The 15,132-nt window shown below is 38.5% G+C and overlaps 1 long non-coding RNA gene across 3 annotated transcripts; it reads right to left on the minus strand.

The window, feature by feature from the left end:
• Positions 1-908: 908 nt before the first annotated feature.
• LOC140875701 (uncharacterized) lies at positions 909-9,503 on the minus strand. 3 transcript variants are annotated; one of them, XR_012148567.1, is made up of 5 exons: positions 7,825-9,503; positions 7,675-7,729; positions 7,347-7,526; positions 7,148-7,237; positions 909-6,899 (listed from the first exon to the last, which is right to left on the minus strand). It is a non-coding gene; the product is annotated as an uncharacterized lncRNA (long non-coding RNA). The 3 variants fall into 3 exon arrangements; XR_012148566.1 differs by having other exon boundaries at positions 7,347-7,729; XR_012148565.1 differs by having other exon boundaries at positions 7,347-9,503.
• Between the last annotated feature and the right edge of the window lie 5,629 nt (positions 9,504-15,132).

Below are 15,132 nucleotides of genomic sequence, written 5' to 3' on the forward strand. Positions count from 1 at the left end.
AGCATTTTAAAACCCGGCAAGTGGAATTTAATTATTTCCTTCAATCCTTAAATTTTCAAACATAGGAATTTTTGAGGGACTTAGTGTATGTAGTGCAAGAAAACACTTTTATAAGTAAAGTAACACTTTTAGAATTTGACTAACACACACATGCTTACATCAATACACACACATATACATATAAACACTTATTTGTTCCTACTCTTAAACAAATACAAGATTAAACCCTAGTGACCTCTTAAATCGGTGTGATATGAATCTACTGGCCAGCGTACCCGGTGAAGTTATAGATAGTAAATAAAAATCAGATGTCGAACCCACAGAGACTGTTATTTTGTAACTACCAAAATATATTTATCTCTACTTAATCTAGACTAGTGAATAAAAGCAATTTCAGATTTTAAAATAATAATTAAATTTGCAAATAAAACTAAATTAAATAAAACTTAGAAAGAAAATTTAGATTAAATTCAAATATGAGAAAAATTCGATCAAGGACACACGTAGGTACTAAACAAATCATGTAACATGTAGTCGCTTTGGGATTCAGATTTAATCTTAGATTACGGGAATTTTCCTAAATTGTTTAAAAGTTTATTTCTAGAACAATCAAACCTATTCAAATTTTGACGGATTAAATTTTCATAATTCTAATAAAATTTGAATGCATTAAATATTTGTGAAAATTCAGTTTTCACCTAAAGCCGCACAGTGAAACCGAATACTATTTCTAGTCGGTTTTACCATGTGTTGATTGTTAAAGTGATCAAAATCAATCCCTTCTATGTCGACTTAGGACCAATTAACATGCAAGTAAACAGTTGATCAGGTTATTCACAAGACAAAAATAAATCTAACAAACAATAAAATAAAATCAAGTCTGAAAAATCCCAAATAAACATCCACGTTTTCTACATAAATTTGTTCGGCCCAATCACGTGGCCTTGATCGAAAAAAGAACTACTCAAGGTCTAACATAATTCTCAACAAAAGTTTTCAATCCAAAACATCAACTAAAAATCAAAAATAAATAAAAGAAGAAGAACAGAATTGCCGATGAAGGTAGCCGCCTCCTTGCCTTCAAACTCCTTCTGTAACCCTTAATCTGATGGAAAGAATGCTATTTATACGCCTAAGTATCCCCAAAATATAGTGTCCAAACCGAGCAAGAGTTTCCAAATTTAAAAAGTTTGTGCGCGCATCTCGCTCGAGCGGGCTCAATGTGTGCTTGAGCGAGCGTGACTCTGGCCCGAGAAAATTATTGTTCTGCATTTCTCGCTCGAGCGGGATCAATGTGCGCTCGAGATAATTCACTTCAAAAAATTCTTTTCTTTGCCCTCAGCCTCGCTCGAGCGGGCACAACATACGCTTGAGCGAGTATAAAACTGGCCAAATCTTCACTTTTTTCTTGAATAGTCCTATAAAATAAATCAAGAAAGACGTTATGCAGACAAATGCATGAAATATGCTTAAACTAAATAAAAACAACAACAATAACTTATGAATGCATGAAAAAAAAAAGAATAAAACATCACAAAAATATACATATAAAGTAACACTTTTAGACTTTGACTCACACACACATGTTTACATCAATACACACACATATACATATACGCACTTATTTGTTCCTACTCTAAAACAAATAAAAGATTAAACCCTAGCCCCCAAGAAGCCCTCAAGCCGCTACCCTCATTTCCAAGTCCAACAAAGCCATCAGCCGCCCCATCCTTCACCATTTCAGGCTGTCGCCGCCGCCATTCCACCACCCCACCAGTCGGAGCACGTCTCAGGGAGGTCTAGCTACTGTGTTTCTCGATTTCCAGCTCCATTCCACTTCTTTTCTTGTGTTCTTGAAGTTTAAGGAAAGTATATACCATTTCTTTGGCCACTAAGAAAAGTTACTATGATTTGTGCTATGTTCTTGTGATTATTTCGAATTTTACATGTTTTTTGAGCTAGGGTTTTGAATTTTTGATGAAAAATCAGAAGTGTGCTTGAGTAATTTCTAAATATACTTGTGTTTTGTTGTTAAAATGAGTTATGAGTTAATTTAGGAGTTGAGTCTTGGTTGTTCGTGCACTATTTCGAAAATTTCAGAATTTTTAGTAGAGTTATGCCCCAAATTTAGAAAATTATATGCACACTTTATGTTAAAATGAGTTTTGTTATGTGTGTTGGATGCTTTTTTATGTTTCTTGAGCATTTCGGATTTTCTTGCCACTAGTCACGGGTTGTTTAATCTCATTTCTGAATTTTGTATTGGTGATGATTAAGGGCTGCCTTGGCCAGTTAAAATGAGTACTAAATGGTGTCTTGGATGAGGTGTGAGTAGGTTGGAAGGGTTGCAGTGGTTGGCTAAGGTGCTTGGAAGTGTGGCCATGTGTAGGCGTGTCCCGGGTGGGAAGATCGGCTAATAATTTGACTTGGAGCTAGCTTCGGGTGTGAAGGCTTGGCTTGAGGTTTCATTGTGGCCTAAGAGGAGTTATTAAGGTTGATTCAAGGGTAGGAAGTTGGGGAAATTAATCGATGATGTCTGCGTGAGGTGATAAGATAAGATTGGACACGTGCTGATTTTTGTCGTCCCTACGGTTGCCCTCTAGAATTTGGTTCTGATAGTTTGGGTTAAGAGGTCTGGACAGGGGATGGCCTTGTCATATTTCAAGTGTAGGATGTTGTGGTCGTGTTGGTTAAATTTGGGCACGATTTGGTTATGTTTTGGGTAGGATAAGGGAGATTTAAGTTTAGGTGGTTAGTGAAGATTTCGGGAGAGTTTTGAGCTGTCTTGAAACTAGAATTGAATGGGCTGCTCGGGTTTGCTTTGGAGGTCGGAATCTGGTCCTTGGGTTAGTTTAGGGTGTTTAGAGGTTGTTGGTTCAAGCGAAAGTCAATTCGGTTAAGGAGTGGTCAAGTTATGGATTTTACGGTTTGAACGCTCGAGGTGAGTCTTGGGTGATTACTCTAGCCTTGGGGCAGCCACTTAACCATTAATTTTTTCCTTGATTTAAATCATGTTTTGCATCCTTCACAGTTGAGTTTTCAAGTGTGTTGTTTCAATCATTTGAGTTGGGTAAAGTAAAGTTTGCTCATGAGAAAAGTAAAGAGTTGAATGAAGAGAGTTGATTGTGGCGAGACGTGCAATGTTGGGTCAGGGGATGCCTCGGCTCACTTGCCAACTAGACGTGTAGTATGGGGTTGGGAGATATCCCAGCTCTCCTACCAAATCAAACGTGTATTGTGGGGTCGGGAGGCATCTCGGATCCCCTACCAGAGTAGAGTGGCAATGTGGAGCCGGGAAATAACTCTGTTTCCTTGCCGGCATAGTACTATAACCATTGATGGATCAAATCAGAGTCTCACAATCGAGGATCTAAATTCACAGAGAAAAGTTTAAAGTTAAATTTATGCAAGTTTATGTTTAAAGGAAAGAGTAAAGTTAAAGTTCATGCGTGAGTTTGAGTTAAAGTTCAAGTGTGAGTTTTGTTAAAATGCGCGAGTTTATTGCATGCGACTTTATTTACAATTCCAAGTCTCATATTCTATTATCTTTAAGACTTTTCAGAGAATGTTTCAAGGTATTTTAAATACTATGCAATCACTGTGCACACATCAAGACTAAGGCAAGCTCCCACCAATATGCTCGACTGGGATATTCCACAGTACACAGACATATGGAAACGCTTCCTGTTCCGTCTCAACACTCGACAGTTACATGCGTCTGATATAACTCAACTCGGAGTCTCTGGTGATACCATCATCGCTCATCCCAACTTCCCAAGGTTGAACATAAAGATCCTGGAAACTAAATCCCAACGGATCCTCCAGAGTCAAATCATTCCTTTTTACTGAAGGCATCAGCCTTAGCACTGAAAAGACTAATTCATCTATTCCCTAGTCGCTCCGGGGAAAACACTTATGCTCGAAGTAACTTGTCACACAAAACGTCTCTGATTGTCGTTCATTGCTAAAACGAAATATCTTTGACAAACAGTCTGCATGGATGTGACTCACTGACTGAAAATAACAAATTTGATTCATCACGATCTTGCGAAATCTTCGATCCCAAAGGCAAACCACGTTGGCTACTAAGTCAATTCTTGACTATCTCAGTCATTTCAGAGATATCGCACATCACTCGCTGAAAGATTAGTGACACCACCTGCTGAATCTCGAGAACTAGATCCCAGCTAATGTCACATCTCACGATCATCCACTGATGTCCATACGAGTACACAATTCTCATTGATCTCAAACACAACGGTATACTAAGATATCATCACAAGAACACTGTCCTGGGAACTACCAATTTACTTGCTTGTTTCTCCTGTCAAGTTAATACCTAACTTGACCATACAAGTCAATTGAAATCTTCTGGTATATTCGTCTCTGGCAAACCTATAGACTCCAAAGCATCACCTGCTCCGAGACTGTACCAAGTACTCATCTCCTAAGCACTAAGCGACAAAATACTATCCCAAGTATTCTCGATTGCTATATCCAAATCATCACTGATTGGATTTACCCTATCGATCTCGTTGAACTACTGATGCTCGCACTTGTCCGATCAAACAATCGCTGATCATCTAAACATACGTGGCTCAATCAATAACCATGACTCAGCTGCCACGAAGAACTATTTCTAAACACTTGGAATACTCAGTTCGCTCTGGTTCCAACACACCCATAATTGATAATCCATACAATAGCTATTAGTAGCCTATCGACACAATCTCGTGCCTTACTACTGACATCTGCCTTGTACACTGAACTTAATCAACCTAACTCTAACAGAGATAACCAATAACCACTAGTAGTCATTAGCACAAATCCTGTGCCACATTAGCACTACCAATCGTTGTCTTGTTCACCCAAGGCAAACATCAAGATAAACTACGCCCATTTCCATCCCATGGAAAATCCTACGCTCAATCTCTGAAAATATCAGACAGTACTTAGCGCAAACACTGGACTCACTATCCTTGCCTCGTTCATTCAGGATGAACATCACGATTCGTCAAATTCACAATCATAACTAACGAATCTCCAAGATTCTTACAATCTCCGAACACTCTCCTGATCATATTCCTTGTTAAGACTGTACAACAATTTAAGACTATGGTAGCTTACCACGATAACCCACCTGGAAAATCACCAAGGTTTCACGGTCATAGGCCACGCTTCCCTCACATCTCAAATAGTCATGTACAATCCTCAACATCTGATATAATCCAATACTGATGAAGCCAATCATCAAGGAGTAGTCCTCGTATTCGAGTTGAAGTCTTAAAAGAGCATCCCATCCAAGTTCTTGGATGATTCCTATCAGAGGGAAACTCTAACCACAACTCTGATGACAACCTCTAGTCATCGCTGGTAGAAATCCTTCTTCCTACTAGATTCACACGTCTAGCAGTAACTCAAAGGTTAAAACCTATCTGCTCAGAGTACACACTTGTCAAGGAAATCCCTCCATGACTGGTTCCCATAGCAGAACACTCAAACTACATCTCTGGCACACCAGACGATATCAAACCATCGATATCAAACCGGATATCTTAATCCAAGGTCATACCCTATCGTGACTGCTACCAAATCCCTAGACTGAGTAGCCTTCCCACCGCCAATCCTGAAGCACAAAGGCTCCCAGGTAACGCTGGCATAGGGTCGCGCCCCATCACGTCTAGTCATGGTCATAGCCCACAACTCTCGGCATATACTGGACCTGGCATCTCGATGAAAACCCATCATCACAAGTCTCAACCTAATGAAGGTCAAACAGCTTACTGTTCTAAGAAAACAACCTAGAATAAAGCCCAATGTTCTAAACCGAACAATATTCCTATGCCTCTAGATGAGTCCACTCATTGCTGGCACTATCTTAGTCCACTGACTAACTAGGTCAATCCTAGGAAAACGCCTAGACTAACCGCAAGTCAAACAGTCACAATCGACCCACTCAAATCCCATGAGCTGCAATAGTTAAACACTAATCAACTAAACCCAATTCAAACTTCCGCACAATCATGCAATCATCCACGAATTGCTGGATAAATAATACATGTATCACTTATTTCAAGTTATGTACAATTCTTTTTATTACAATCTCATGTAATACATACAATATTCAAAATATAATGAAATGTACAATCGAACTTGAAATGATACAACCAAATTATGATGATTCATTACAACTGAAATAATGTTTACAAATTACATCAATACAGTATTTAAATCATCATACTAGTCTTCATTACTTGAGCATGAAGCTTTTAATCGACACACGCATCGATACAAGCATACTCCTGACCAAGTCTCTCTAACTGTCCTCCTACAAAGAACTCCAGAGAAATGGCACGTGATAGCTAACCAGTTATGCTCTGCATCAGTGCATGTCAGTCGACCTCTTCTGCTCACGATCTACCGTCAGCTTTCTTCTTGTGACCAAATCATGCTTTTGAACATGAAGTTTCCCGTGTGCCTACCGAACGCATCGGTACAAGCATACCGGCAAAACTATGTTCCGCATGAGTTTAATGACCTTATGCTCGAAACCTGTCATGCCTTAGGCATTCGAGGCATTCCCTGGTAAATGTCTATCTGACAATCTCTCCAACTATGACTGGAGAATCTTCAGAGTAGTTTCATCATGGTAATGATTGTACAGATGCAAGCATCAAGTAAGTCCCCACCAATCCTCTGCCACTGCCTCTGGCATCCGGTACTCGATCCAAAGCTAGGATCCACATGAGTACTAATCTCGAAAACTCGGACACGATCCATCACTCCTGTCCGCACTTGCTGGTATCCCATAAGCCAAATCTTCAGAAATCCTGCCGATGATGATAGTCTCTGGGCAAACTAATTGCCGCATCATCACCTCTTCCAAGGTCTCATCAATCCTATAAGGATAACCCAAAGTCTTATTAATATATCCCAAGTCTCTTGAATGCATGCGCTCTGATACAAATAAATGTAGCGACCCAACCCGGATTCACTATCTAATCAGAGTTAAGATCATAATTAAGCATGCATTAAAATAAATCGCCGCGGAAGACTTAAATAAAAGCAGACCGGCAGAATACAACCGGTTAAACAAATTCGATTATACAACTCAATCGAATGAATGAGCCTAAAGGGCAAAACCTACAGCTAATCCTGCTGTCTTCACTGGTCACTGGCTACTCCAAGCTCCTGGTGCTCAATCCTGCACCTACACCTGCCCCATCGAATGGGGTGTCTAGATACACAGAAAAGACTGGACGTGAGATGTAAGCTCAATACGAAAGAAATGATATATAAAATATATGCAACACATAAGTGTATTTAAAACGAGAGTGAAACAGTACTCAGAGGCGCCATGAATATACAGGGCAATATCGGGTAGCAAGTCCGTTGTGCCGCTCTTATATTCACCTATCAACTATAGCGTCTGCTCCACCGTCGTGGTCGCTCCTAGTGATAGCAAAACCAGGGGCTGAGTGTCCCCAGACACGAATCCGCAGGAAGTAACGCCTCACTGACAGAAACTGTCAATGACTCACATCATACCAGATGCAGTCAACCGTAAAAACATGAATGTGCTAAAGCCGTAAAACATGATAAAACAAGTAGCACATACTCATGCAACACATACAATATATATCATGATGGCTATCTCAGTAAGTACTTACGTACCTTACTACAGGCAGTCTTATCAGTCCCACTCTAGGTTCCCAGCCTATCATCAACTCTATAATGCAAATATCCATGCATCATTAATTAAGTTCTAAAGCCTTAACTAACTATTGAATACTCCTAAATATTTTAAGGAGACCATAACTATACCTGCGTCCGTCTTCAGCCCTCTGATGGAGACCATCCTGCAACTAGGGGCACACCCCTACTGCAGCTCCACAGCCTCGAGCACGGCTCCACTACACAAGCACTGCTCCGCTACTATGTCAGACACTGTCTGATTATACTAGAATATTTTCCCTACTCCAACTCTAAAATAAGAGTACCCAAAGCCCTAAAATAGAGCCACGTGGGCGAAGGAGAGGATTTTGGAATTTGCACCAAATGAGGAGCTCGGAACTCATATTTATGGAACACGTTCGGATCGTCCGAACTAGCCTTCGGAGTGTCTGAAGTGCCTTGGGCCGTCCGATCGTCTCATCGGATCGTCCGATCTTTGCCACGTGTCAATCCAATCACATGCGACCATGCACCTGTCCCAAACACTATTCGGATCGTCCGATCTCGCCCTTTGGGTCGTCCGAACTCTGTTCGGATGACGTCACCGATGACATATTAATTTGGGACAGCTGGCTGGGCTATAGTTCGGATCGTCCGAACTCACTTCGGATAGTCCGAAGTCTTCAGAGCCTCCGAAGCCTGCCTCCGCCCATGTTCGGATCCTCCGAACTCAGGTTCGGAGCGTCCGAACCTTCCGAACCTTACCCATCATTTTTTAGTGTCCTGAATCCATTTCTGAACTCCATTAATCCATTTGAAATTTCCTTAATCATGTTTTACTTAATTTAAACATGATTACACGATTAATTACGCATTAATCGTTAATTTCGGATACGGGTCACTACATAAACTGCCCCGGACCCAAACTCCTGGCCCACCCCATGACTCGACCCGACCCAGCACTCATCACCCACCCATGTCAGGCCCAACTAAATCAACCCATCAGAAAATCCATCACCTCATGGGTCACTCCTTCACGCCTTAGCCCATCGTCCTCGCCAACACCACCTCTAGCCACTCACGTTCTAGCCTAGTTCACCCCTGCTCCGGCCACCCATGGCCGGAGCTTGGCCGGCAGGACCTCCCCAGGGTCCCGCCGGACCACCCTGACCAGGCCATGGCTCGAGCCATGGTCTACATGGCTTGACCGTGAGCCACAAAATTCCCTAAGAGCAAATCGCTACATTCCCAAGCAGTCCTTTCCAAGTCACTGGTTCTCTTCGTCCTAGCCACCCTTGGCCGGGTTATGCAGGCAGGGCCTCCCCAAGGCCCTTTCGGACCACTATGAACCAACCACCTCCTGTACAAGAACACTCTCACCCGCCCCTGCACACTGCCAAACCCAGATTCGATCGGCCCTCCACCATTATTCACTAACAAACCACTCCCAACTCCAAACAACGGTCTTAATGGTTCTAGCTATCCACTGAAAACAGGGAAGCATCAAAATCTCGAACCAGCTATGCCCAACAGAATAGAAGAACCGAGCCAACCATAATCAGAAAAACAAAAACAAAACGTGTCATGGTGTACAAATCTTAATGTCATGCGCTCAAATCACACACAAAACAAGCACATAATTTTACTCGACAAGCAGACATTATAACGATCTAAATGGAGACAGCAAAGAAAAATCGAACATGCCTCAATCCACGAAATAAAAGTATAGAAACGGAGCTTGCGACGTGGCGATCGATAAACCGTAAAAATCTTGGAAATCGATAAAGATTTTGAGTAAGGTGTATACAAGTGAAAGAGGCGGAAATGAAGTCCCCTACTTGAAGAAGAACGACATGAGGAAGATGGTGAAAGATAGGGCTTCGATCGGGCTTTTAAAACACCATAGATCTTGGGCCCGAAATAAGTGTTTTGGTTAATTGTTATGGGCTTGGAAAATAATTATGGAGTTAGCCCAACTCTAATATTTTGGACCCAATAAAATGGCAATTTTCGGATTTATTAAAAGCTCAATTTTAAAAGTGCCCTAAAAATCCTTAAAATGGCCCAATGAGGTGAAAAATAGGCTTTTAAAATATTTATATATATATAACCTAAATTTTTTTCTATAAAATAAACCTTAAAATAATTATTTTAGGCTTTTAAAAATTCTTAGGCCAAAAATTTTAATAGAACTTTTATCGCGGTCGACCACTGCCCAGTCTACACGCTCAAAAATAATATTTTCCTTCCAAATTCATAACTCTTAAAATACTCGGATTAAAAATCCTAAATAAATTTAAAACACATAATCATGATAAATAAAAGTCATTTAATCCTTTAATTTATTTTATTTTTATTTTATTCTATTTAAAATTTAAAATTTTTTAATTATGCATACGGTTTAGCGCGAACGAAATTTTAGGCGTTGCAACTAGTATCTCTTTTATCTTCCCAAATTCTCACTACTACATTCATCTTCTCTTCTATTACTACCACACTAATACAATCTCCTTTTGCTCTCCATATACTCACTACACCCATCATCATATTTTCTATAAAACATTGTACCTGCAAGAAAAAGGTTAGTAATAAAATATTCATCACCCAAAATGTCACAAGTCACTCCAAAAAAATCTCTCAAACACTCTTTTTTTTCACTCAAAAATATGAAATAGCTTATGCTTTGTGGTTTTTTGTATCAAACTCACAAGTTCAAAATTTGTAAACATTTGTCAATCGACTCACGTAGATTGCACAAAAACAAGGAATTGATTTTATGAAGATTGAAAAACTTGGCACCCAAGGATGAACAAGACACAAGAAAATTGACCACAGGTTATTTTGCTTCCCCTTTTTTTGACAATTTCGGTCTTCACTCTTTTTTTTTACCGATTTCGAATCTCTTTTTTTTTTTGAATTTTCAATTTTTCTCTCTTTTTTAAAAAAAATAATAACTTGTAGCACAAGAAACAAAACTTAGGCAATAAGATAACAGAAACAACACAGAAAGAAACAACGAACGACGAACGAAGAACGACGAACGATGAACGACGAACGACGAACGAAGAACGAAGAACGAAGAACGAAGAACGAAGATAAGAAAAACAAATAGAAAGATACAACTTACTTGATCAAGAGAATCGTGCTCCTTAATAGCATGAAAATAAAACACGATTATAAAGAATCGCACCCTCAATTCAATAACAAAAAGTTTCAATAGTATTGTCCCAATCTTTTGAAACAAGTACGTTTTGGATTTTCACCTCTAGTTTACAACGAAACTAGCAACAGATAATCGCGGAATAAACAATTAATCACAACGGAATCTTCAAAGAACTTGTCTTTGATAATCCACGAAAATAATCAATCGACAAACGCCACAAAGTCTATGAAAATTTGATAAGTTTTATTTTTGATAAAAACAAAGCAAAAAGATTCACAAAATTCTTGAGAGAATTTTAATTTATCAATAAAATCTGAAATTTATTCTATTCAATAATGAATGTCTTTGTTGTATTTATAATATAACTACAAAATAATAAAAAAATAACGCAAAATAATGCAAAATATATCTAAAGATATCATCCAAAAGTTTTCTAGTATGCTTAAAAGACTCAAAATAGGAAAAATAATCACAAATACTCAAAATTCCCGAACACACACAAACATGCCGAAGTGTGTGTTTTTTCTCGCATAGGAGCGGGCGTGCGCGCTATATAACTGGCATGGGCGCGCATGATCTGCGCTCAGCTGCAGTGCGGGCGCGCTGTCTGTTCGAACCATGTAGTTGTATTTTGTGTTTTCTTTGAGTTTTCTTCACTTTCTTTATCGTTTTGCACTTCATTAACACAAAAAAAAAACCTCCAAACTGATCTTCAAAAATTCCAACTTGGTTGCCATGAATTTCAAACCCTTCAAGTCTTAATGGCAAATTAAGAGACACGTCTTGGAACAATATGAATCTTTGAGCGCTCTCTAGATTCATATCTTTATGCCAACCAGTTGTTCCGATTGGAAGAACTCTGCATCTACATTACACTTGAACACTGATCGTGTTGGTTTATGCCATTCGGTACAGTCATTTTACAAACTATTAATGGAATCTTTGTCTTGAGATATTTGCTTTGCTCATACCATCCACATAAAAACTCCATTGCAAGTCTGAAGTCTAAGCGTTGTGGTTGGCTCTTTGTACGTGTCATTCCAGATTTTTTCATTTCGTTGTCTCCAAATGTTCCATAGTATCATACAGAATTTAGCTTGTTCAAATTCGTTCATCTTAGAAAACAGCCAAAAGAATAGCTCGGAGAAGGACTCGGCATTTGACAATGAAGACTCAATCATATCATGCATCCTGGAATCTTGCCAACAATCCTGTGCAAAGCTACATGAAATAAAAAGGTGCCAAATTTTTTAATACAATTATTTCATAATTTACACGAGAGGCACCAAAATTCCTTTCTTCTGAAGATTGTCCCTCAACGTTAGGTACGTAGTTTTTTCCTAGTCCCCACAGAAAGATTTTCAACTTAGTTGTTAGTTTTATATCCTACAATCTTTTCCATTCTTCAGATCCTTGGTCTTCCCTATTTATGCTGAGGCCTATCGCCATCTTATAGCCCGACTTAACCGTATACATTCCATTACCTGAGAAATGCCAGATAAGGCAATCTTCATGGTTTGACCGAATCAGTGGAATTTTAATAATCTGTGTCGCATCCCTTTCGCTAAAAATATCATGTAATAACTTGATGACACCATTAATTTTGGCTTGGTATCATAAGTTCATGTAACGTCCAAAAACTCTAGAACGCTACCAGCATTCATTTTTAAACATTTGAGAAAATTTTTGCGAAATAAAAATATTCATTTAAAAGAGTAATTGTGCACCAACAACTTTAATGAAAGATTCAAGATAACAATACTCTCAAAAGCCATAAAATAGAACTTGTTTCCCTTCCCACTAAAATAAAAATAACTATGCACAATTAATTTGTTCTATAACAAAGCTCTCATGCATCCTCCGCCTGCCCGACCATCTATTCCTCTTCAGGTCCGACTCCATAATCATCAATGTAATCATCAAGAGATTCATTACCTGCACCATTCAAGTATAGTGAATCCAAAGACTCAGCAAGCAAATGCATAAAAAATTGTGTATAACTTGAAACTTTTAAAATAATAGCATAACATGATCATAAAGTAAAACTTGACATTTAAGGGGATGAAATACATGTAGTTGTGGCAACCATCATTATGAGCACATCATTAGTTTTCTGTGATCACGGATTCGTTGTACAACTACCATTTAAACTTGCATTCTTTGAAAAAGTCCTTCTCGAGGTTCATTCCAAGGCGCCAGTCATATCATACCGTCTCGTAAGCACATATTTAGAAAGGCCCCTCCGGGGTAAATCCGGAGTACCAGTCCCGTATTGCCACCACAAAAGCATATACAACATCAAAATGTTTTCTTACATCATCAACATCGTAACTTTATCATACATCTCATAAAACTTTTATGATAACATCATACATATCATACTTCATAAAACTTCATGGCTTTCAATGTAAACATGGCTTTCATGAGGAAAGATAACATACATATTCATTACATAACTACATCGATCCACGTGAGTCGTTCTTTCCGTTCTTAAAATTTAAAATTAAAACTCTTTGAATGAAAACTCTTAAGAATGTTTAAAATACCTTGAAACGTCATAAACATGAATTTTGGACCTCAAATTTGAAAAAAAAGAAAAATATAGATTTTTTGGGCAACCCACACGGGGGGGGCACACCCGCGTGCCTGCCCGCGTGGTTGCTCCAAAAGGCACCACGCCTACCCACTCAGGTAGGAACGCCCGTGTGCCTTCCTCCATGGGTTGGGCAGAAAATTCGGTCTGCGGGTTTTCTGAAATCTGCACAAACTGAACTCTTCCAGATGCGTCCCAATTGACATCCAACAATGAAAAACATTAAAAAAAAACCACTTCAAGATACTCTTTTAAACAATTACATCCCAATATTTAACCCAAGAACACATTAAAAAACTTGATCATCAATAAAAATCAGATTTTGACTATTTGAAACCCTTAAAAGATGCAAACTCTCAAAACTTAATACAAATATCCTACGTTTCATGAATACATATAATCATACATCATGCTCTTCAAAACTCTTAATATTTCTTGCCTTATACCATACATACATATTGAAATACATATTTTTCATATCAAGATACCTATATTCTTGAATGGTGGTTTCAAAAGCGTAAAAACTTGCCTGATTGCCGGTGTTTGGATTTAACCTGAAACTTGGGAACTGAAACGATCGCAAATCAAGGGATTTTTTTATTTTCACTATTAAAATAATATATAATAGTTTGATTGTAATTTTAGCAATTTGAAATGCACGAAATAAGGTAGATAAAATCCCTACACAAAATACGATATCGCAAAATGCAGAAATACATAGTTTAAAATTCCAACCACAAGCAATCATGATCAAAGTAGGGAACACGTGAAAAGGTAGTCTTTTACAACCCTCAAATAAAGTCTCATAAAAAAAGTGCGGAAACATGAAGTACTGCGAGGTCACGGGTTTGCTAGCCAGCTCCGAATGCTCAGTAGCCCTCACCGCCCGTCGGGACTACATCATCAAATACAGCATCAAAATCACATGCACACCATTTAGTTCTAGTGAGCCTAAAAGCTCAGCATGCTCTATATTTAATAACGAGTACTACTAAATAAAACCACATGCAAGAACATAATGTATATAAAAATAACCTGAGGATGCTAATGCATGCATGATCGTAAAATCGTATGCATCATACAAAAACGTAATCGTAATCATAACTTAAATACATAGCATAAATATGGCATGATATAGTCATAAAATCTTTATTGTGGGTCATATCAGTGAAGTGTAATCGAATTCGATTGATCAATCTATAAACAACGTACGTGGCGGCGAGGGTCACCGAACCTGTGGGGTTTCCCTACGCTTCCTATGCCTCGTCACCAAACCTCTGGGGTGCCGAAGGCTCATAAACATAAGTGGAAAGGTCATCGGGCCCGGTATCCCGATCTTTCGTCCCGTATTTGTCACAAATCACATCAATTATCCCAAAATATTTTTCCTTACATGCCATTAACTTAACATAGAAAATTTATGCATGAATTAAAAATATTATTTTTCCTTTAAAAAATTTACCCGTAAATATATATTTAATTTATTTTTATAAAAAATAATATTCATATCAAAATATACATATAGTCGATTAAATATATATTTACGGATCATTTGGTTTTTCATTGCTGGTTCGAGTTGCTACCCCTTAATCTAAACCCTAAAACTGAGTCTGGCCCGATTACACTTATTTAATTCTTCAAGCCCACACTTATATCTTAAGCCCAAATAATTATTTAATTTAAGCCCTAAATTACTAGGCTC

This window comes from Henckelia pumila, chromosome 1, assembly GCF_033568475.1.
Source record: "Henckelia pumila isolate YLH828 chromosome 1, ASM3356847v2, whole genome shotgun sequence".
Taxonomy (NCBI): domain Eukaryota; kingdom Viridiplantae; phylum Streptophyta; class Magnoliopsida; order Lamiales; family Gesneriaceae; genus Henckelia; species Henckelia pumila.